Source organism: Bos indicus x Bos taurus, chromosome 18 (genome assembly GCF_003369695.1).
Source record: "Bos indicus x Bos taurus breed Angus x Brahman F1 hybrid chromosome 18, Bos_hybrid_MaternalHap_v2.0, whole genome shotgun sequence".
Taxonomy (NCBI): Eukaryota; Metazoa; Chordata; class Mammalia; order Artiodactyla; family Bovidae; genus Bos; species Bos indicus x Bos taurus.
The window spans coordinates 52285192-52309030 of NC_040093.1; the positions used below are offsets into that span (position 1 = coordinate 52285192).

The 23839-nt window shown below is 47.9% G+C and overlaps 1 protein-coding gene across 1 annotated transcript in view; it reads right to left on the reverse strand.

Moving 5' to 3' along the window:
- The window catches only part of ZNF469 (zinc finger protein 469), a 249479-nt gene that overhangs the window by 193117 nt on the left and 32523 nt on the right, over positions 1-23839 (reverse strand). Inside the window, exon 2 of the mRNA XM_027513833.1 lies at positions 8700-8747. The gene's annotated coding sequence lies outside the window, so the exon portion shown is untranslated. The remainder of the gene's footprint in view (positions 1-8699; positions 8748-23839) is intronic.

A 23839-nucleotide genomic window follows, 5' to 3' on the forward strand; every position in this document is an offset into this window, starting at 1 on the left:
TATCATCCATATTGGGAAGATGGGGAGAGACGGGTTGGAGTTTAAAGGGAAAATCCTGATGGCCAGTAAGTGGTCCAATCCAGTGGGTCTGTGGGAACCCGACACTTGACTGTGACAGAGAAATGGCATGCTCCAGTGACAGTGGTCAGCACCATCTGTTTGGCCAAGGCAAGCCTGCAATTCTAACCCAACAATTACTTTTAATGAATGAATGCATCTTTCTCCTCCTTTTCCCCTGATGTGGTCCATCTCCTCTTCAAGAAAATCTGACGTGGGGAAAGCTAAGTCTACCCAAAATATTAGTTAGCCAATGAATATCTGTTTTTCCAAACTTTTTTTTTTTTTTTTTTTAGCCTTACCAACATAGCAAGTCTAAACACTTCCTTTAAAAACAGATTCCAGGGTATACTGAAGACAGGCAGCATGGTGACAGAAGTTCATCTCACACACTACTGTTTGGTGGCAAACTGAGGAGTCCCCTTGAGGGTAAGCACCCTCATCATCACGGTATCATCAGCACCGTGGGAAGGGCCTGGCCTATCACCTGAGCAGGTGCCTCTCATCTGAGCAGGTGCCTCTCAGATGGCACAGCTCCTCTTACCCCTGCCTTCAGAGCCCAGTCCATAACCTGCTGCACCCTCTCCCTCCCCCAATTCTCATAGCTCACCCTGAGCCCTTTGTTCCAGAGCCCCCCAAACCTTCCCTCTCCCTTCTTGCAGCTGTCACTGCCCCACATCTGGGGATAGTCTTTCCCTCCCAGCTCCACTTCTGCATCTTGGGACAGAGGGAGGGGGCAACAGGGCAGTCTCGGTGGTTCAGTCCATGGAACAGGATTGAAAAGTCACAAAACTCCTAGGAGAGACAAAAAAGTGTCGCATTCCCTTATGGCCTACATTACAGACCGAGGAGCTTCCAGAAGCTGTGGATCACAAGAGTCAACCCACCTGTAAGAAGCAAGCCAGGCAGCGGTTCAACTGTGGAAAGAATTCGGTAAGCAAGTTTCACTTCACTGCAATAAAGAAGCCTGACTGCGTCCTGATGGTGACTGGCCTTGGCGGGAGGAGTGGAAGCGGGGTATGAGGGCATATGCCCAGGCTGCCTGGGGCGCCCAGTGCCAGGATGAAGAACTGACCTCCCCGCTTCCAGGGTAACTGTAGAACATGGCGCTTCCTGTCAAGCTAGTATTCTGATTTCCATGGACTCACGTGGCAAGAAAAACAATGGAGAATGAGGCTGGGGAGAAGGGAAAGGAAAATAGGGGAAGAGGAAATTCCACAAGTTACAAAAAATTGGACCCCTCCATCCCTCAATAAATAGTGTTTTAATTTGTTGTGATTAATGCAACGTTTCGTTTAGTTATGAAAGTTGGGCACACGGTATGTGTGGTTTGGCAAATGCGTTTAACTTAGGCCCCCCTTAATCCACTCCCACTTTCTCCTTCTCTCCCCGGCACCCCTTCTCCTTTTAACCCAGATGAGTGAAGGAATAAATTAGTCCGGAAATGTTTCTGCTCCAATAAAACATTATCACCTGTCAATCACCAGATAAGTACAGGGAAGGCCTCTCCTTTGCTTTGCCATTCCTATGGCCTCGGAAAAGCTCACCCAGTTCCAAAATTAGACCTTCTTTGCCACATGCCACATGGGAACGAGCCACTCCCCATTCTGCCAGAGCTTTCAGGGCCATGCATGAGAACCCATCATTTCATCATCCATGGTTCACATAACATATCTCATGTAACATCTGTTTGGATCTGACTCTTTTTTTCCAAAACCACTTTCTACCCAAATTTACTACAAAAACAGATGAGTAAGCAAGACGATGTGCTGGTCATTTGCGAGTTTTGACAGATGCTCAGATGGCCTTTGGGCTGGCAGGTCATGGAATGACCTCCAGCAGGCAGCTCAGAAGCCCACCAGGGGTCAGAGACACAGTGACAGCTGTACAACATGTCCCCACCTTAATATTTCCCTCAGCTATTGTCTTAAGTTCCAAGTTCAAGACATTTTGGAGTAGGACCTGCTCTCCTAGTGTGTGGGTGAGAAAGTGACGCGTGGACCCACTGCACTGACTCGGGGCACACTGCCTCCACTGCCCCAGGTTCTGTTGGAGAGAGTTTGGGGAGTGTTTGGAGGGTACTGCGTGTGCCTGAGCCTGCCCCTTGGCGTGCCAGAACAAACCTTCTCCAGTGCTTCTGCACCTTGAATGACAGGACACCAGCTCCCCAGCCGGCTCCCTCGATGGCCCGGGTCCATTCATCACGTTCTCTCTACTGCATCTCTGGGTCCTCAGAGAGAAATGCCAGCTGTGTCAGTCCACCCAAAGGCAAGTGCACCCGGGTGGACCACAGGCGGCCCTGCATGATGACACAAGCGCTCGTGCAGCCTGGTCCTCTAAACAAAGGGTCACCAGCAACTGTGAGCGAGTCGCACCTAATGCCAGGCACCAGACATCCCCAGCCCACCAAGCACAGACCCACTCACCCCCAGGCATCAGGAAGGCAGCCTGCATAGCAGGAAGGGGGTGCATCTCTCAAAGGAAGACGCTCTGCTCCACTCCCAGCTCCACCAGTTCCCAGCCGCCTGGTCCCCTCGTGATCAGGAAACAGACTTTGTACGATTTTAACCTTCTTCAATTTATTGAGGTCTACTTTATGGCCCAGAATCTAGTCCATCTGGATGAATTTTCCATGTGTGCTCTACTGTTGTTGGGTGCAATGTTCTGTAAATGCCAATCAGGTAAAGTTAATGATGATGTTTTCCAAGTGCTCTATGTTGTCACTGATTTTCTACTTGTTGGGAGAGGGGGCTGTGATGCTTCCGGACGTGTCTGCTGTGCTGGGGTACAGTCTCCAGTCATCCATTCAAACACTCAGTTGTTGGGGGAGGGAGCTGTGATGCATCTAGCCATGTCTGCTTTGCTGGGGTGCAGTCTCCAGTCTCCCAGTCAGATGCTCATCTGGGTGCTGCTCAGAACAGACTTTGCAGATGTGATTACAGACTCTAATCAGTTGAACTTTAAGTAGAGGAGATGATTCTGGGTGGGCCTGACTTAATTGGTCAGAGGACCTTAATAGCTGGGCTGAGGCTTCCCCAGGGAAAGAAGAAATTCCTCCTGTGAACAACAGCATTGGCTGTGTCTGCATACATGTCAAGTCACACTTGCTTTGCAGCCGCCACAACTGCACGACAGACTTCTCACCTGCTCGATACTGACACACTTTCTGCGGGTTCTGCTCCTCTGGCTGAACCCTGACTGAGCCCAGGGTACTTAAATTGCTGGTGATAATTGCAATTTTTCTATTTCTCCTTGCAGCTCTATCGGTTTTCACATCATATGTCTTGAAACTGTTAGTATACACATTCAACATTTGTGTCTTGATGAACTGATGCCTTTATCTTGGTGATGGACTTCTATGTACCTGGAAATACTCTGATATGAAATCTACCTTGTCTGGTGCTAGTGTGGCCACTGCAGCTTTCTACTGGTTAGTGTTAGCAAGGTACATCTTTTCACATCCTCTTACTTTTAACCCATTTGTGGCTTCCTTTGCACTTCCTTTGCTGCACTTCTCTGCAGGCAGCATTTATTTGGGTCTTGCTTCTGTATCCCACCTTGCAATTTCTGTCTTCATTTTAAATGCTAGACAATTTATGTTTGATGTAATTATGATACAGTTGGGTTTAAATCTATCTTTTTGTTTTGGGTTTCTACTTGTTCCATCTCTTTCTTATTGTCACGCTTTCTCTGAGATTAATTTAGGGTTTTATTTTAATGATTCTCCTTTATCCCCACTATTGGCTTATTAGTCATACAGTAATTTTTAATTTTTACTGGCTGTTCCTAGAGTTTATAATATACCTCTTTAACTTATCACAACCTCCCTTCATATACTATTATTCCATATCACATATGGTGTAAGAATCACTGAACAATATACTTCTATGCCTCCCTCCCATTCTTTGTGCTATTATTGTCAGAGATTTTACTTCCTTGCAAACTATAAACCCCAAAATACACTGCTATTATTCTTTACTTAAATGGTGAAATACCATTGCAAGAAATATAGAAATAAGAAAAATATATCTTACATTTTTCTATTTAATTACTGGGCTTCCCAGGTGGCTCAGTGGTAAGTATCTACCTGCCAATGCAGGAAACATGGGTTCAATCCCTGGGTTGGGAAGATCCCCTGGAGAAGAATATGGCAACCCACTCCAGTTTTCTTGTCTGGGAAATCCCATGGACAGAGGAGCCTAGCAGGCTATAGTCCATGGGGTTGCAAAAGAGAAACGACTTAGCAACTAAACAATGACAATTAAATTACTGAATTACTATTACTGGCCCACTTCACTGCTTTGTGTAGATCTAAATTTCCATTTGGATTTTTTTTTTCTGCTAGAAGAACCTCCTTTAACACTGCTGTAAATCAGATTTGCTGACAGTGAAATTCTATTGGTTTTTGTTTGTCTGAAATAGTCTTCGTTTTATTTCCAATTTTGAATCATATTTTCATTGGCTAATAAAATCACTGTTGATGGTCCCCACCTCCATCAGCATTTAGTACTTAAAAGACGCTTCTCCATTGTTTTCTGGCTTGCATGGTTTCTGGCAAGGGGTCTGCTGTCCCTCATACGGTTCTGCTCCTCTGTCCACAATGTGTCATTTTTATCTGGCTGCTTCTAAGATTTCTTTTTATTACTGGTTTTCAGCAATTTGTTTGTAATGTGTCTTGATGTGGCTTTCTCAGTGTTTACGCCACATAGGGTTTGTTTGGCTCCTTGGATCTGTGAGTTTCTAGTTTCCAGTGGGTTCAGAAAGCTTTTGGCTGTTGTTTCTTCAAAACGGGTTTTGTCCCCGCCTCTCTCTTGTTTCTAGAACTCCAATTACAAACATGCAAGATGACTGGATATTAGCCCGAGGGTCACCACAGTTCTGTTATTTTGTTTTTAAAGTCTTTTTTCTCTCTGCTCAAATTTGAATCATTCTATGGCTTCAAATTTGCTGATCTTTAATTCTACAGTGTTGACTCTGCTGTGAATTCTATCCAGCATATTTTTCATTTCAGATATTGAATTTTCAACTGAAAGTTCCACTGTGACTTTTTTGTATCTTTCATTTTGCTTCTCATTATTTATTGTTCTTCCCTCTTGAATGTATGAAACATATTTTTAGTTGCTGTTTCAACATCCTTGTCTGTGAATTCCATCATCTATGTCACATCTAGGTATCTTTTTACTGATTGACTTTCCCCCAATATTTTGGGTGAATTTTCTGCTTTTTCTGCATGCATGGTTAATTTTGATCAAATGCCAGATATTGTCAATGTTCACTATTGCCTTCTGGCTTTTGCAGTGCTCCTTAAAAAAGTCTTGGATTTTATTCTGGTGTGCAGTGCTGAGTTATTTGGAATTAGTTAGACTCTTATGAGGCCTCTTTTAAAATGTTGTTAGGGTGGGTCTGGAACAGACTTAGGCTAAAACTAATTTACCACCATTATTCAGAAAATGCTCATGAGGATTCCACTAACGCCCAGTGTATCCTAAGATCTTCCCACCCCAGCTGATATAAACACAAGCTACCCTCAGCCCTGTGTAAGCTCCAAGGACTGTTCTGCCTGCCTCTCTGGGCAGCAATGTCCCCAGCCTCCTTTCCTTCCCTCACGTATGTGCACGTGTTAGCCGTGCCCTGGTGGAACCTCTCTGGAGCTCCCTCCACTCAGCCCTCTGCCCTCCAAGTCTTGCTAGTCTGCCCTCTCTCTCCTCCACGCAATGAGACCACCCTCTCTCACACTTTCCCTCCCCACAGTGAGCTGGTGCATTCATAAGCCCTGTTTCTCCCTTTCACTGCCTGTTGTCAATGTGTGACAGCTGTGCTTGGTGTATTCCATCCAGCTTTCTGGTCGTTTATGGCAGGAGGGTAATTCCCATGCCTGTTACTTCACATTGGCCAGAATCAGATGTCAAAAACCAAAAGTCAGTAACATTTTCAGAAGATGTTTCTGGCCTAACGTTTTTTTATTTCCACATTTTAAGTAGAACCCCTAAAATCCATTCCCCTTCACGGTCATTATCAGTTCATCAAATAATAAAAAGGACACAGTCTCAGAATAAAGAGCATTTCTCCCCAAAGTAGGACAGCTGTGGGTCTTACACCAGCTGCTAAACTGTCTGCAGTTTCCTTATTTAACCACAGACTTGAGCGTTTTCCTAGGCTGACACTGAGGACAGTATTGATTAGAGATGATGGAGATATCGTGCCGCGAATAGGAGTTGGGAACGTGGCTATTATTATTAGTGTGTGTATCTGAAGCAGAAATTGTAGCCTGTCCTTCCTGTGCATCGTCCCAGCATAATCAAGAGCAGATGTCCTGCTCGGGGAGCTGGAGTGACAGAGGGACAGGTGCTCGTCACTGAGCTCCCGGGGCAGCGATCTCCACGGCTCCCTCCACACCCCTCTAGGTGTCTCCAGGTCAGCACTTCACATCAGCGTCATAGTGAATTCTCAGAGGGATCCTGGAGCAGGCAGCAGGTGGGCCCATGGCCGGGAGAGATGGAGCCAGGGTGAACTGGGCCTGCCCGGCACCTGGGCAGGGTGGTTCCTGAACACCAGCTGTTGGCATACCTTCCTCAAACATTGGCCACATCTCCACAGTACCCACCTGTCACTCACTTCACATGTGTCTTTAAAATCACTTCATTTATAAAAATATTTAAAGCTATTTTAAAAGAAATTTATGTCACTACCATCAATGGGAAATCAGTATCATTTGTTTCTTAAAAAAAAAAACAAAACAAAAAAACCCTCAGGGCCCCATGAAAATAGTACACTCTCATTAAATTCTAGCCAGATGCTCCTGCTTTCTGGAGGCTTTCTTTCTTTATTAAGAAGAGAGACCAGCAACTTCTGGAGAGGTACTGGGTCATAATAATACCTAACTCAGAGGGCTTCCCTAGGGGTCCAGTGGTTAAGAATCCACCTGCCAATGCAGAGGACATGGGTTCAATCCCTGGTCTGGGAACTAAGATACCACATGCCACAGAGCAACTAAGCCCAGGCATCCCAACTACTGAGCCTGTGCTCTAGAACCTGCGAGCTGCAGCTACTGAAGCCTAAGCACCCTAGAGCCTGTGCTCTGCAACAAGAGAAGCCACCCTTGTTGAGAAGGTGAGAAGCCCGCGAACAGCGATTAGAGAGTAGCCCCTGCTCACCACAGCTAGAGAAAGCCTGTGCACAGCAACGAAGACCCAGTACAATCAAAAATAAAAATATTTTTTAAAATTACCTAAGACTTTCTCTTAGATATGACTGGAAATTTTGAAAAAGATTCCGCAGCACCCAGTTAAACGTGGCTGTCATCAGATGGAAGATGAAACCCAAGTAGAGAGAAGGCGGAGGACCAAGTGACAGACAGCAGAGCTGAGGGGCCTGAGCAAGAGGGAGGGAGGCCCTGTTCAAATCGAGGACTTCCACTGGCTCAGGAAGCAAGACCCTGGAGTCCCCAGGGTGGCAGTGTGGGCTGAGGTGGGAGTGCCTCGTGGTGCAGCCACTGTGGAACATGTTCTGGCATCCTCCTCACTGTACAACCAGAAATCCCCACAAATCTGCCCGGAACAGTTGGGCCCAGGGCTGAGAGAGACAGACACGCCAGCCCGAGAGCAAGGGCTCCTGGCAGTACTAAGTGAGGCCTGAGAGCCAGAATTGCCCAGAGGTCTCCATCAGGTGGACAAGCATGTCCATGCCACAGAAAATTACCCGGCTGTCACGAGGACACAGAACTAATGCCCATGGCAAGACAATGTAGCTGTGGATGCACTGTGACCTGTGAAAGAAGACAGACCTAAAGGGGACATGGAATCATTCCATCTCAGTGACATTCCAGAAAAGGCAAAACTGATCTCCAGGGACAGAAATCAGGTGAGGGCTGCTGGGGGCTGGTCGACTATAACGGGAATTCTCAGGGGTGACGGGACTATCTGTGTGTTGACTGTGGCAGTTACACAACTGGACGCGTTTGTTACTCAGGACAGCGCAGTGAAAAGGGTGGATTTGACTGATGTAGGTTATATCCCAATAAGCCTGGCCTAAACAGCAAAATACATCGGACAAAAGCCATCTCCTTCTGCAGACGTGTTAACATCTCTTTATTACTCTTGGGATAAAAGGCAGCTCCCCTCCTCGGCCTCTGAGCTGTGGGGGTCTGGCCTCCTCTTCCCTCTCCTCCTGGTCCTCAGGGCTCCTGCACACTCTGTTTCCCATCCCAAATCCTCTCCATACACCCTTCCCACATCCTTCCTTTCCAAGCTTCAGACCCTCATCCCCACCACCCACCAGAAGAGGCCCCGCTCTCGTATTCACGGGTCTTTCCCTCCATCACAAGTCGCAATCACACCCCCGCTCAGCTGCATGCCTGATGGGTAACTATCTCCCCATGAAGGACACGACATCTCTGTCTCATCACTGACGCTGGCCCTTGCTACGGAGGTCATCACACAGCGTATGTTCAGTAAGTTCCCAAATAAGAGGATGAATGAATGAACAACTAAGTTCTGGAGAAAGGAAACACACTGAGTAACTTCTCTGCACTCCATTCTTTGGCGAAAGAAAATTCTATTGAAAAGGACACTGGGCAAGGTAACACACCCACCCCTCCTGGGCTGTCGCAGACCAGCAGAAGGGCAGGTGACACGGAGTCCTACCTGTCACGGCACAGGTCCCAGGTTCCCGGCTCAGAGCTTGTTGTCAGCCTGAAAAGTAGGAGAGAAAAAAAAAAATGTTAACCGCTTTGCTGGAGTCCAGTCTTTCCCAACTGCCTGGCTCTGCTCAGCCTAAAACCAGCAGAAAGCGTTTGCCCAAGCCTGGTGCCTGCTTCAACATCAGGGTGTCTGAGTTTCGGACCAAACATCAGTCTTTTGAAGCTGAGGTTATGTTAAGGCCTGGCTCAAACAACAGGGTCAGTGAGAGGCTTATGAAAAGGATTTGAGAGGCTCCCCGCACGCCAATTAGCTCTTACAAAACGGTGTTTTGATGAGCACCGTGCTGATGAATCAGCTCCACGTGGCTCCCTTCCCCTGGAAACACCCTTGGGCCTGAGAATGAAGGTGGGTGGTGGGGAGAGGTGGGGGCCCCACTGCAGTACAGGTTTTGCCAGATTACTGGTGGAGGGAGGGGGTGAACAGTTGAACACATCTGGCTGATATAAAACACGGCTGGAATCATACTTCCTTGAAGCAAATATTATTCTCATTAAAACATAGATCATCTGTTGGGAGGAGCTGACATGGAAGAGGGCGGCACAGAGAACCCCTTTGGTTATATGCAGCTGTGCTTAGCGGGCAGAAGCGGGGAATGAAGGCCCCAGCGCCACCCTTACCCCTAGTCTGGTCCCTGCCAAGCGAGGCTCCCTTCGCCAGCCAGGGAGCAACCAGGGCCCTGGCTCCGCCCTTCCAGCTGGGTCTCTGGGCTGCCGTCTTGCTGGAAGCCACCTTCCTGATTCTCCACCAGGTCCTGAGTGGGCGCTCTCAACTCAGAGGCATTCCACCATGTGAGTGCCATGATGTGTGTTGCCTGGTCAAATGTCAGCATTGATGCTGTGTGGATAGGGTAGATGTGGTGACTACCTGCAACCAGCCAGCTCCAAGTAAGGGAGGTTACTCGTCATAAGGCGGGTTGGCCCCATTCACCCAGTTGGAGTTCTTGTGAGCAAAAACAGGTTTCCCAGAGAAGAAAAAATTCTGCCTCGCGACTGGACAGAACAGACACCCTGTTCTACACCATAACAGACACCTTTCGAGGACTTCCAGCCTGCTGACCTCCCCTACAGATTTTGGCCTGTGAACCCCATGATCCTTTTGATAAAATGAATCTGTTGCTCTTTCTGCAGATAGAATAGATAGATAGAGTATATAATTAATAGACATCAATAGATGACAGATATCCTCTTGGTTCCACTTTTCTGGGGAACCCTGGGTGATCTGTCAGTCCCCCATGGCTAGCCCTTGAAAACCCCTCACCCACATGCCACTACAGACTGGTGGTTAAAATGGCACTTCTGGCTTATATGAAGTTCTGGAACCGGCAAAACTAATCAGTGATGACAAAAATCAGGACAGTGGCTGCCTCAGTAGGGTGCGAGCAAGGACTGACTGGGTAGGGGGCACTTTCTGCAGGGGATGGGAAATTCCACGTGCTGATGGGGAGGGGTTTACAGGAATTTGCTTGTGTTAAAACTCAGTAAAAGGTACACCTAACATTTGTGCATTTCACTGCATGGAAAGTTTACTTAAAAACATAAATATTGAACTCTAGTTGGCAGAACATGCACTCAACTGCTTAGGGGCCAAGTATACTGGTGTCTGCAGTCACTGTATGAAATGCACACAAAAGTAAGGTGGATCCACAGATGGAGAGAGGGGTGGAGAGCTGGACAGACAGCTGATAAAGAGACTGCAGCTCGATGTCGATGGTGGAATCAAGTGGTGGGTATGCGGGTCCTTGTGGTACCATGGACCAAGCACTGAGGTGTGATGTGGTCAGACAGCTCAAAGTCCTGAACCCTGAATGCTTATGAATTCTGGACTCCTGAGTACCTCACTGAGATGGTGACAGGACGGGGAAGCAGACCTCAGCAGCAACATCCTCAGCCCATGACCTTCAACAAGCATCAGGGACATCATGTTGGAGGCCTCTTTGAGACCAGGATGATCTAGACAAGTTACAGTCACCTGGAGCCGTGGAAGCCAACGGTTGGGGGAGCCCAGACTAGCAGGGGTGTGTGTGTTATGTTGACAGGCGATGGGCTGCCTCTTGGGGGAGGCATTCAAGGTGAGTGAGACTTCAGTGGCTAGACATGGTCCGGATTGCATAAAAGATGTCCTGTGATGCAAGATTCTGGTCCATGGTGGTTCTACCCTTCCACAAGACTATAGATACAGAGGGTCCCATTTGCCTGCCACTTTCCCTGAGCCAAACTGGAAGCCACACTTGGGGCAGAACAAGATCCTGCCTTGTTGAAAGGGCCCCTGGCCCATCTCAGCTTTCAGTGGACAAATGCTCTGTTCAGTCAGAAAGAATTCCACAGATCACCATCTGGAAACAGAAGGCAAGGACTTGGAAGGTTTATCCTGATCCAGTCCTATTTTCTTGTCACTTCCCCTGATGACCAAGGGCTCAGAAGGCAATGAAATAGTGTGAAATGACATGGCCAATAAGGAGACTGTGTTGTAATGAGCCAGGAGAACATGGTTCAGACTCAGGAAGGACACTCACCTCCAAAGTATCAGTGATGCCCTTATTAACAGCTAAGTTTAACCCATCCACCCACCTATCCATTCATCCATCATCCATCCAACTCTAGAGTCTTATACTGTTATACCCTTGCTACATGCTTGGTTTATAAAATTACAGTATTTGGCATAGAGGAGGCGCTAAGTATTTCTTGTGTAGTTGGATTATAGGATATCATATGTATCCTTAAGGAGCAAGTGAAACAAATTAGTTATGCCACAAATGGGGAGTTATGAAATACCATGAGGGGGACAGTACAACCTATCGAGCTGATAAAGACACTGGTGAGAGGAAAAGGTGTGGAAAATGATTTCTTAAATATATACTTTTTTAAAATATCTATTTATTGTCTGACATTTCTATTTTCTTTACTGGCTGCTGCTGCTGCTAAGTCACTTCAGTCGTGTCCGACTCTGTGCGACCCCATAGACAGCAGCCCACCAGGCTTCCCCATCCCTGGGATTCTCCAGGCAAGCAGGCCTATGAAATAGTTCTATTTAAAATCTATTATCCAAAATAAATTATTCCAAGTCTATATCCATATATATTAAAGGAAAACTTTTAAAAATATTCTTTGCACTGATTATCTGGACATTTGAAAAAACAAGCAGAGTAATTACTCTTGCTCCATACTCACAAACTTTGATTTCTTTTTAAAGTTTATCTGGGCTGTTTAATACAATGTCACTGATTTTTTTAAAAGAAATCTTTTAAAATTATTTACTAGTTTTATTTTTTCATAAATTATCCCCAATCTTCCTCAGTGTTAAACTTTGTGATTGATAATTCTAGATTATTGACACTATTGATTGGCTGTCTGTACAGTATATTTTATTGAGAAAATTCTCTTCCTACAGGTGCAGACAGACCTGGAAACTCAGCACAAATCTGGCCAAGTGGAAGATTTCCTCAGTTCTAATTTTTCCATGTGGGACGATGAGTCTATTTCAGCCTGGATATGTGGTCAGGGTCTGTTTTGACTCTAGTCAGAGAACGTCTCATCGACAAGTATTTCACAAGTTGAAATTCATCAAATTGTCTCTATTTATGATGCTTTTCAATGTTTCACCAAATTTAAATGCTTCAAAAATCTTAGCTATCTCAAGTGCATTCCATTTGGGTACAGAATGTAAATATATCCAACTTTAAAATGTGGACCTCATCAGAGATTCTTCTACCGGCCCAGAACATTCCACAGTGAAGTGACGGCACTGTTCCCGAAGATCCCACAGCAGGACCAAGCATGCGACTCCCCTAGTCCTCCCATCAGCATCTTTAACATGTCAGCACCTTTCTGTGAGCAAATTTGCTCTGTGGCCATTGTGCTTCTCTAAAATCTTCCTGAACTGAAGCTTTCTGGCACAACCTTCACTAAAAAATTTGGAAGTTCCCAGTGGATTTTGAATAAATGGTACAACGAATTTAAAGGGCTCACTTACAGAACAACTAAATGCCACTGTGCACACTTTATTTACAAAGGATCCACTCCTGCGCCTGGCAGATAAGGATGGCAATTAACCCCAGGGAGAGGGATGACGCCCCGCTGCATCCACTTTCGTTTTAATTCAGCATCAGCTGCGTCCCAGGGCTTTGTGGTCCAGCCCCTCCACTTCTCACTCGTGCATCGTGACAGGCTGAGTTCCTCTCACGATGCGAAGGATTTCCTGAAGCAGTTATCACTTGCTGGGCAGCATCGTTGATTCCAAGCATATTTCTGCACCATAGATGTCTCAATTTGGCCAAAGCCTTGTTTTCAGAACGATGTGTGCTCCGCCAGAATTTGAATTTGTGTTATCACTGCAAAAATAAATCACTGTACCTTCAACGTTGAACTTTTAAACTGAATCAGAGAAAGCCTTTGCATTATTTCTTATGTTGCACGCTGCCCCGCTGGCTGGCTGCCTGGGGCTTCAGGAATCCTCGGGCCACTGGTAAGGATGGCACAGCAGCCAGGAACCAGAGGCTGGTGGGTCAGTTCCATGTCTTAAAAATGCATTCATTTTTTAAATCTTTAAACCCTTGCTAGATTGTCTTACCACCCAAATCTCCAGCCTGATGTTCCCTGTCTTTGCTTCAGAGGAGGGTTAGCAAGTGTTAAGAGACAGAACTAGCTAGTGCCTGGTCCAGGCTCCCTCCTGGTTACACCGCTGTCTGTGACCAGGGGCAGAGCCTGCTGGGCTCACATCTGTGATGACAAGAGAGCTCATGCACAACGGGAGACACGAAACAGCCCTGGAATATGGCAAATAATTTTTAATTATAGGAAGAATGTTAAGATAAATATTTAGAAGTTTTGATGGAATGCAGCTCTGTTTCAAAGGAAAATGAAATATCAGAAAAACCGGCTCAACTGCTGTTTTCATTCCCAGAAGCCTTGCTGGATGCAGGAACCACGTGGAGATGTTCTCCTGCTTCCTGTGCCCCAGATCCCGGTTCCATATTGCTGACTCACCCCTCCTTCCTTGGCCTCTCTTCCGCCCCCGAGGCACCAGCCTGTCACCTAGGAGCTCCAAGAACAGTAGGGCAGACACCCACGTCCCTCACATGACTGGGACAGGCCTCTCGGAGGCCAGCACCCTGCCCCCAGGCAGGGATGGCTGGTCCCTCCTCCTGCAAGTGTCCACAGGGTGTGGCCAGACAACGTAAGTGCCCAGCCCAATGTCACACTGGAAAGCACAGCATCCTTCCCTCAGCTCCAGCCCGAGTGGTCCAGGGAGGCCCAAGGACCAGGCGGTGAGCTCCGGAGACAACTCCCAGCAGGCAGGGCAGGGGCAGGGCACCTGCAGAGGAGTGGGATGACTGCATGGATGGCTGACAGGACCAGCTCCCTTGGACGGGGTTAGGCTGGGGAGGCAGCAGATGGCCTCGCGTCTTATCCTGGAGGAGGAAGGAGCCGGCACCCCGAGCAGGCGAGGGTGGGGCTGGAGAAGTCCTTCGTGGCAGAGGGAGGAAGGAGGATCAGAGCAGCAGGGGAACTGGGCCCAGACTCAGCCTTGACCAGGATGGCCAGTCCCTGCCCTGAGGGGACCTACAGTCACAGAATGATGCTGCTGACTCGGGGGCTGTGGGGGAGGGAGGTGTGAACAGTCAGGACTGGCATTCCATCTCTGGTGCTGGGGGCTCTGGTCAGGGAGGGCTGCCCACAGGGAGGACACTAGCCCCACTTCAAACCAAATCAGACTTTCCTGAAGCACCCACCCACAGAGCCATTTCTGATCCCCAAGAGGGTCTGCATGGTGTGGTTGCCGACAGTGGTTTGGGGGACCTCAGGACGGGGATGAGGGAGGGGGAGATCGAGAGGTGGGCAGTGCCCACCTTTGAGGGGACAGCACTGACCTCGATGGGAAGGGCAGTGTAGGGGACAAGTCTCAGTTGCCCCAAGAGCAGCAGTTGAGTTGGAAGAGTACCTCCCAGCAGGACACAATCTAAGGATGTTGCTGGGGTTTTGCTCAGGTAGTGGAATTCAGCACCAAGTATGAAGTAAGAGAAGCACCCAGAGGTATGATGTGTCCTTGTGAAATAATGAGCCCCAGCATGCACCCAAGCTCCCAGGTGCTCCATGGACCCGGGGGCACAGAACAGACTGGGAGAAAGAAGGGGCCATGAGGTGCTGGGCTCAGCTTCAGAACAGGCTGGTAGAGAGAATGGACTGTGAGGTGGGGTCTCTGCTTCAGCCCACAGCCCAAGGAGTGATATGAGTGTGGCCCTGAGCTGAAGCTGACTGCAGACAACACCCGTGGGCTGGCTGCCTGGTGCCCCAGCAACTTCTCAGGGGAATCAAGAAGCTGGAGGATGAGCCAGCCCTCCAGGGGTAGGAGAGTCTATGTGGGCAATGGGGGCCCAGCAGGGAAATCTGGGCGAAGCAGCCTCCCTGGAAACCACTGCGGGGGCCATGTTTTCTCTGAGCCTTTGTTGCTTTGTTACCAAGGACGTTCTGTTCCAGCTCCCTACCCCTCACCTGAGATCATCGTCCATCTTTGTGAAAAGCCAGAGTAATTTTTTCCATCCCTGCTGGCCAGGTTGGGTGTATGCAGGCCAGGTCGTGTTGGCATGGCAACAAGACAGGCTGGGAGGAGAGAAGCGCTACCTCAATGCTCAGCAATGGCTGTGCTGCCCCCTCCTCCCAGCCTGGGCCTCTTCCAGGGGTGAACGCCCGGCTCCTGTGTCCACACCATCATCGATGCTCTGCGTGCCTGCTGGGTGCTAGGCCACATATGGGAATGTCCTTCCCTGAACCTTCATGATCTCAATATGATGCAGGCATTGATTTTTTAATGTGTTTATTTACTTTTGGTTGTGCTGCGTCTTCGTTGTTGCGAGAACGAAGTTGTGGCAAGTAGAGGGCTACTCTCTAGTCGCGGTACACAAGCTTCTCCCTGCGGAGGCTTCTTTGTTACAGAGCATCGGCTCTAGGCACGCAGGCTTCAGTAGTTGTGGTGCATGGGCTTAGTTGCTCTGCAGCATGTGGGATCTTCCAAGATCAGAGATCAAACCCATGTCTCCTGCCTTGATGCGGGGATTCTTTACCACTGAGCCACCAGGGAAGCCCCAGGCATTCATTTCATCTGAAGTTTAAAGATTCAAATCTGACACTAGACCCTCGCATGTATATCCAATTGGTTTTCAACAAGGATGCCAAGATCATTCAATGAGGAAAGGACAGCCTTTTCAACAAATAGGGCTTCCAACCAGACACCCACATGCAAAAGGATGAAGTCAGAAATAGCATATACAAAATTTAACTCTAAAAGACTCAAAGACCTAAATGGAAGAGTTAAAACTGTAAGTCTGTAAAGACGCGAATCTTTGTGACCTTGGATTAGACAACAATTTCTTAGATATGACACCAAAAGCACAGCAAGCAAATTAAAAATTAAGTAACCAAAATTAATAATTTTGTGATACAAAGGACATCATCAAGAACGTGAAAGGCAAGGCATGAGAGGAAATACTTGTAAATCATATACCTAATCCGGAATATATAAAGAACTCCTAAATTCAAATAATAAAAAGACAAAGAAAATATACAAATGGGCAAGAAGCACATGAAAAAGATGTCTTCTTTCACTAGCTGTCAGGGAAGCGCAACAAGATACCACTTCATTCTCTTTGTAATGGTTACAGTCAAAAAGATAGAGAACCGGAAGTATTGCTGAGAATGGGGGAAAATTAGAAACCTCATACACTGCTGCTCCAGAAGCTCCTCAAAAGATTAAACACACAGTTACCCTCTGACCCAGCAATTCCACTCCTGGATATATACCCAGGAAAAGTGAAAACACCTCCACGCCAAAAATATGTAATGTTTGTTGCAGCATTATTCATAATAGGTGAATAACCAAGACAATCAAAATGTCCACCAAATTAATGGATAAGCAAAATGGGGCCCAATCTGTACAATGGAATTTCACTCAGCCACACAAAAGAATGACCCAGGCTTCATTCAGCACGGAGCACCTTGAGAACATCACGCTAAGTGAATGACACGCATACAAAAGGCCGCATATGATTTGATTCCATTTATATGAAAGGCCCAAAACAGGCAAATCCACAGAGACGGAAAGTAGAGTCATGGTTGCCAGGGGCCAGGGAGTGACTGCTGATGGGGACAAGGTTTCCTTTTGGGATGACAAAATGCTTCTGAAATTGACTGTGGTGATGGCTGCACAACTCTGTGAATACACAACAAACCATTTAATTGTATACTTGAAACAGGTGAATTGTACAGTGCATGAATTACATCTCCACAAGGCTGTATCAAGAACAACTGAGGCCCAATACAGTAATCAACAGACCACGTTCCACGCAAAGGGCAGAGGCAGGACTTGAACTCAGGCCCTTCAGGTCAAAGCTCTTCACCGCCTGCTCTGTTGCCTCCTGTAGACATATGCCTTTGAGTAAGTTCTAACTCTGCACTTCCTCACCACCAATCATCTAGCCCCACATGCTATTCAATGCATGGTCCACATGTGTGGTCTACGTGTGAGCGTAGGAGGTCACAGCCACAGGAAGTCAGGGGCACTGTCCTGAAAGGGTCTTTAAAAATCACTGAGTCAGCTTCCCATCTCCTGGAGACGCTCTCTTTGTATCCCCAGTGGGATCATCCAGCACCCCATGAGGTAAGCCCTCCACCTCACTTGCCACCACGTTGCTTTGTTTAGCAGGACCAGTCATTCTGGAACTCAAACCCTGAGGAGGCAGCAATGACAAAGGCATTCCAAACACTCTAGCTGCCTGCCAGAAGCTGACGTAAATCCTCTCATGGAGGAAGATGACATTGTCCTGTGCCTTGAGTTGTCTCTATGTTGTTCAATTTACAATAACCAGCACATCATCAAAAATAATCTGGCATTTAAGAAGATGGGACAACATGATAAAAAATCAAGAGAAACTACAGACAATAGCCATAGAAGATAGAATATGAGTTATTCGAATAATGAACTTTCAATAATCCCTTAAAATATTGAAGGAAATAAAAGACAAGATTGAGAATTTTGGTACAGTGGAAACTATAATAAAGAATCAAATAAAAGTTCTAGAACTAAGAAATATAATAACTGGAATTTAGAACTTAATAATTAGCTCTAACTAAAGAAAGAATTAGTAAGCTGGAAGATAAATCAAAAGAAATTTTGCAGATGAAAATAATTATTTTAGCTATCCTAGTGAATGTATACTGGTACTCTATGGTTAACATTTGCATTTCCCTAATAGATCATGACGTTGAGCAGCTTTTCATATGATTATCGGCCATCTGGAGATTGTTTTAATCCAGTGCCTATTCAAAACTTTGGGTATTCAAAAAATTAGGTTATCTGTCTTTTTTAGAAACACTAATATTTATTAGAGCTTGATAACTCTAAAAGAGTATTTTAATTTCTATGATAACCTAAAAGAACAACAAAGGTGCTTATCGAGCTAACAAAGGGGAGTATAAAAATATTATAAAGTTTATAAAGGCAAGAAAGGAGAGAAAGAACAACACAGGATAATCAGGATAAATTAAAAACACACAGTAACTTAGATAGATTGGAATGTTAGCTGAAACCCCTAATACATCAGGTATCACATGAAATGTACACAGACTAAATGGTCAAACTGAAAGACAAAGATGGTATCTTTTGTCAATGGAAAAATATAACTTTTCATCCAAATAAATGACTTTCTTACAAGCATGTTTTTGGTCTTTGTCCATCTCTCATTATCACTACACAGGGAGAAGCAACCTACCTGCAAATGTGCTCTCATTTAGCTGGGAACGTCTGATGATTATCACTGATAGACTGTTTTGCTTTGCTACTAAAAAGTTAGTTCATTCAGCTAGGCAAATTCCCTTTCTAAAAGGAAGGAAGGTTATAGCTTCTACTTGTCAAGATCATTTAAATAACGTGTTTTTAAAATCAGATCTGACATCCCTGCAATTTCCCTTTACATTCCCACACCTTGGTCTATCCTTGCGCTGGAATAGTGGTTAATGTCTCAAGTTCTGCCTGAGTTTGAGTCCTGACACTTAGTCCAGACATGGGACTCAGCTCAGGTTGAAGAATTCATTTCATCCCCCTGGACCTCTGTTTCCTCATCTGTAAAATGGGATAATGGTCCCTACCTCAAAGGGTCACTGAGTGGATTAAATAACCAAAAGCACACATCACACTTAATGAACACAATAATTATTATGACCATAATGTGGTAATTTTATTAGTGCTACCCCCTCCGCTTCCTGATCTGGTCATTTCCTCCCCATCTCCTGTCAAGGTTCTGCTCAGAAACTACTGGCAGTTAGTAAGTTTTTATCAGAAATTCCCTGGCAGGCCAGAGGTTAGGACTCCAGCCTTTTAATGAAGGGGGTGTGGATTCAATCCCAGGTCCCGGAACTAAGCCACACAGCCACTATCCCACAAGCCACACGGCCAAAAAAATAAATGAGAAACTACTCCTCCAGGTGACCCCCGCCTGGCCAATCACCCCTCTCTTACTGGAGAAGGAGGCTGTCCCATGCAGGTGCCCAGGTGCTGCCCTGAACAGGTGCCCAGGTGCCTCTGACCCCCCCCACCGAGCAGAACCCGCAGCACCCCTACACCCTGGGTCAACAGCACAGGGGAGGTGGGGGGGCTCCCGCATGGCCAGCCCACTGGCCCAACAAGGGGGCAGACTCGCCCTCCTAGAGAGTCACCCAGGCCTGGAGGGGCAGGAGTCGGATCCAGCCAGCAGACCACCTGCCGTGCAGAAAATGCACTGCACCGCACAGCCAGGACAGGCAGCCTCCCCTTCTCTTGGCATTAGAGCTGCCAGTAAGCAAACTAGAGCCAGGAGGGGCCGTGTGAGCCCATCAGATTAACAGGATCAGAGGGAACTTGGACATACAGCGTGGGCCGAAGCAGGACCACCTTGGAAGTAGGCATCTAAACGCACACGTCAACGTTTAGAGGGCACTTCGGCGCAGCAATCGCACTCCTAGGCGTGTGGGTGCAGATGTTGTTGGAAACCCAGTCAGACACGATTAGAGCCAAGGGGCTCTGGGGAAAGGTTTCAGCGCATCCAAGGTGCAGGCTCCAGGCTCCCCTCCCTGCCCGCCCATGATGGCGAGAGAGGTCCCATTTGGGGTAGGTTGGTGCCCTCACCTGGGGTTCCGGAAATGGTGCTGGCCAACTAGTGCAGTTCCTCTACGCTTGGGGTGGCGGGAGCTCCAGAACGAAGCCCCTCTGGTGGGATGGCCTGGACCCCCGGGCTCCCCAGTCCCGCGCGGGTTGGTTTGGCTGCAGGTACCAGTTGGGCCAGGGTAGCAGGGGCACCCATAGCACCGGGCGCCTCCCCAGAGAGTGAAACGTAGGAGGCGGCATTTGGAGCAAATCCTCTTGACAGAAACTTGCCCTGGGTCCAAAATCATCAGTGAAAACCCAAATGGTGTAAGTCTGGCCACTCGTCAGATGGCTGTTTGTGCAGGAAACGTGCAGTGAGTGTTCATAGTAAGACTGTTCCCAGAGCTGCGTGCGGGTCTCCAGATTCCCGGAAAGTGACGGCTTCTCTGGAAGTGAGGTTATTTTCGAGGAAGGGAAGGGATTTAGTGATTTCTAAGTACTCTGGTTTTTAAAAAATTCCAAAACCCAAAATTCCATACAGAGATCCAGGTAGAAGTTAATGGTTTTTTCCCAAGTAGCAAGGACAGTTGGAATAAAGCATTTGGAGGGTGCCTGGCTTTCCTGTGACTCAGTCGGGGCTGGCACTGCCATAGGCCGGGAGGAGGCCCGGAGGAGGCCGGCCAGCAGATCCCCACAGCTGCCCAGGCCCCGGCCACCGCAGCACCAGGAGGGGAAAACACTGGACAGGGCCAGGACCCTCGGAGACCTTACCAAGACTGCGGAGCCAGCCGAGAGGTTGTATATTAGCTCCAGAGCAAAGCAGAGCCTGGTGTGGAATTTTAGCCAAATGGTAACTTTTTTTTTTTAACACATTTAAAAATGAAACCTTTCTCTTGCTCATTTCTCAGAATTGTTTTGCCATCAACAGCCTAAGCTGCCTGCCCTCTCCCACCTACTACTTCACCCACTCAGTCCCAGTTTTCTCTAAAGTCAGCTCTCCACTGGGTTCACCCCATTCCCCAGCCCTGCCCCTGAGAGCTGGGGAAGGGGGAGTTTTCATTTTTCACAGCACGAGGGCACCGAGAGTAGAGCATGCATGGTTGGTGCAGGAAACACACCCTGCAGTGCAGAAGTGCCCCTGAGCAAGGATGTGTCTCCTGGGTGACCAGGGTCCCTCAGCTTTGTCCCGAGAAGAAGCGTCTGTGCTTTTGCTGTGGTGAACCCGGGGATGCCCATACTTAGGTGCCTAAAGTGACATGATGCCTCCTGCCCAGCGTCAGACCCATTTCCTATGAACTGCATATTCTGATTCTCAAGTGGCCCTAACGAGGGAGTCCCTGAGAATGTTTGACAGAACTGGAGTGGCCACACACAGCACATGTGTTGCTGTTGAAGGATGATCCCGTGAAGGATGAGGGTGCTCCACGTCAGTGCCAGTGACCACATGGAGGACCCTGGGGCCCTGGGCTGACAGACACACTTGGTTGTAACAAATGACTTCAGCAGAGGCGATTCAACTCTTGTCCTGGGGGAGGGGTCTTGTCCAGAGTCCGTGTCCCCAGGGACTTTCCAACCCCCACCCCCACACAGAGTGTGGCACCCAATGTGCAGCGGGTTCAAAGCAGGACAGCCTGTGACCAGCTCTGCCTCAGGGCTCCACGGGGGACACTCACACACTTGCAGTGTGCGCCTCACTTTTGTATGCTGAGTTGTTGCTAAGTTACCGAACACATCAGGCTGAATGACATGTGACCTTTCTAGACTGACCAAGATTCCCTGAGCCAGCTGTCAGAACCACTCTAAAGGGTGGGGGCAAAGACATGGCTGAAGTTACTGGGGGCAAAATAGATCTCTCCTTCCTTGTTTTGTTGTTGGATAACAAGAAATCTCCAAACTAATATCCATCATTTTTATAAATATCGTGACAATTGGGTGACTTTTTTGCTCCATGAATTTCCTTTATCTTACTCAGGAAGGTAAGGCTGGCAGTGAGGCATGGGTGGTGTGCCTCACTCAGCCTGCCACGTGGTGTCAGCCATGGGTGGTGGAGGTGGCACAGAGGCTGGATAACCCACATGCCACGGCCCTGGGCACAGCTTGCCCAGAGGGTCTGCCCTGGACCGGCCAGCTGTGTTGTGCTCTGGGTTCCGGGAACTTCGCCCTGCAGGCTTCACTCTGAAGGACGCTGGTTCAGCGATGAAATATCAGGTCTGTGCTCCAGGGATCAGTGAGTCGTGAGCACTTAGTAAAGCACTCTACTCCTGTGTCTGACACCCACCTGCTGGCTGTGACTGCCTCAGGGACCACGGGACCCAGACCCTGTGCATCTGCCCCACTGCCCCATGGTGTCCCCACTGCCCCATGGAGCAGAGTCCAGCCCTCCCTCCCAGAGCCGGCACTTCTGCAGTGGGGCCAATTCATGTTGTTGCCTAAATGTGGCTTCCACCCAATTAATGCCCTCCCTCCCCCCTGCCACCCTGCTCCGCTGTGCCCTTTGTCCCTGATCTGCACTGTGACAGCATGCTGTTGAGGGCCCTGGGTGTCTGTGTGTGCTGGTGTGCCCCACACTGGACTCATGTCCACGGAGCAGTGGGGGCTGGGCCGGGTGTGTGACCCACCATGGGGACATCTACTGAGTGGGGTGGGGGAATCCCGGGCCTGGAGAGCCCCCAGGGGAGCCCTGGCTGGACTCAGAGTCCTGAAATCCAGGAGAGTAAAGCAGCTTCTTCTGGGGTTGGGAGGCAGGAGGGGACGTGGCAAATTAGAAGTGATTTCTGGAAGAACCCCACTGAGGGGGACAAGGAGAGCGTTCCCCAGGGTCACAGAGCACGTTAACTGTCAGTTAAGCCAAGAATTCAGATCCATCAAAAAAATTAAATTAGAATTTCCATATGATCCAGCATTTCATTTCTAGGTACACACCCAAAAGAACTGAAAGCAGGGTGTCAAAGAGAGGTTTGAACACCCCTGTTCACACAGCATTATTCATAATAGCCAAGAGGTGGAAGAAGCCAAGTGTCCATTGATGGGTGATGATAAATTGTGGTCCATCCACGCAGTGGAATATTATTCGGCTTCAAAAAGGAAGGAAATCCTGACACGTGTTACAACATGGACAAACCTTGACATTATGCTTAACAAAATAAACCAGTCTTACAGGACAAATTCTGTATGATTCCACTTACATAGACAAATTCACAGAGACTGAGAGTAGCTTCTGCAGCTGGGGGAGGGGGCCGTGAGTGTGTGTTTACTGGGAAACAGAGCATTGTTTGGGGAAGATGACACAGTTCTGTGGACGGTGGTGGTGGGTGCACAACAAGGTGACTGTACCTGATACCTCAGGCAAATTTTATGGTGTGTGTATTTTACTACAGTAAAAATGAAAACATAAATAAACCAAGAGCCCAGACAGAGCCCTCCCACCGCAGCCCGGTTCATTGGCCTCTCCTGAGGACTTCAGGTTCCAAACCCGGAACCCACAGCTCCCACACAGGCCCCACCCTGCTGTCATGAACCTGTTCACGTGGGGATCTGGGCAGAATTTCCGCTGTGTGGTCAGAGGACCACCTATAGCAGAGTTGTCTGGGGGCCGATTTACAATGCAGATTCCTGGGCACTGTTCCAGGCTCTGAATAGATCTCAGGGTAAGAGGGGTGCAATTACTTGTATTTTAGGTTCTTGTGGCCACATGGACGTGAAAACAGCACAGAGGGTAGGTCAGTCCTTCACCCAGGGGCCGTGGATCGTGCTTCAGAACGTTGATTCAGAAACCAAAACACAGCAGAAAGCTCCGACTGAATTCCAGAGAGGAAAGCCACTTGAAATTGATTTTCACAAGCATTTCTTATAATATTTCATGCCCCTAGATCTCCACACTGTAACAACCTGTGTAAAAGGTGTTAGTCTAGAGGTTACCCACAAATAGCCATGAATCCAGAGAATTTACAGAAGCATGGAGCTTGACAAGCGGG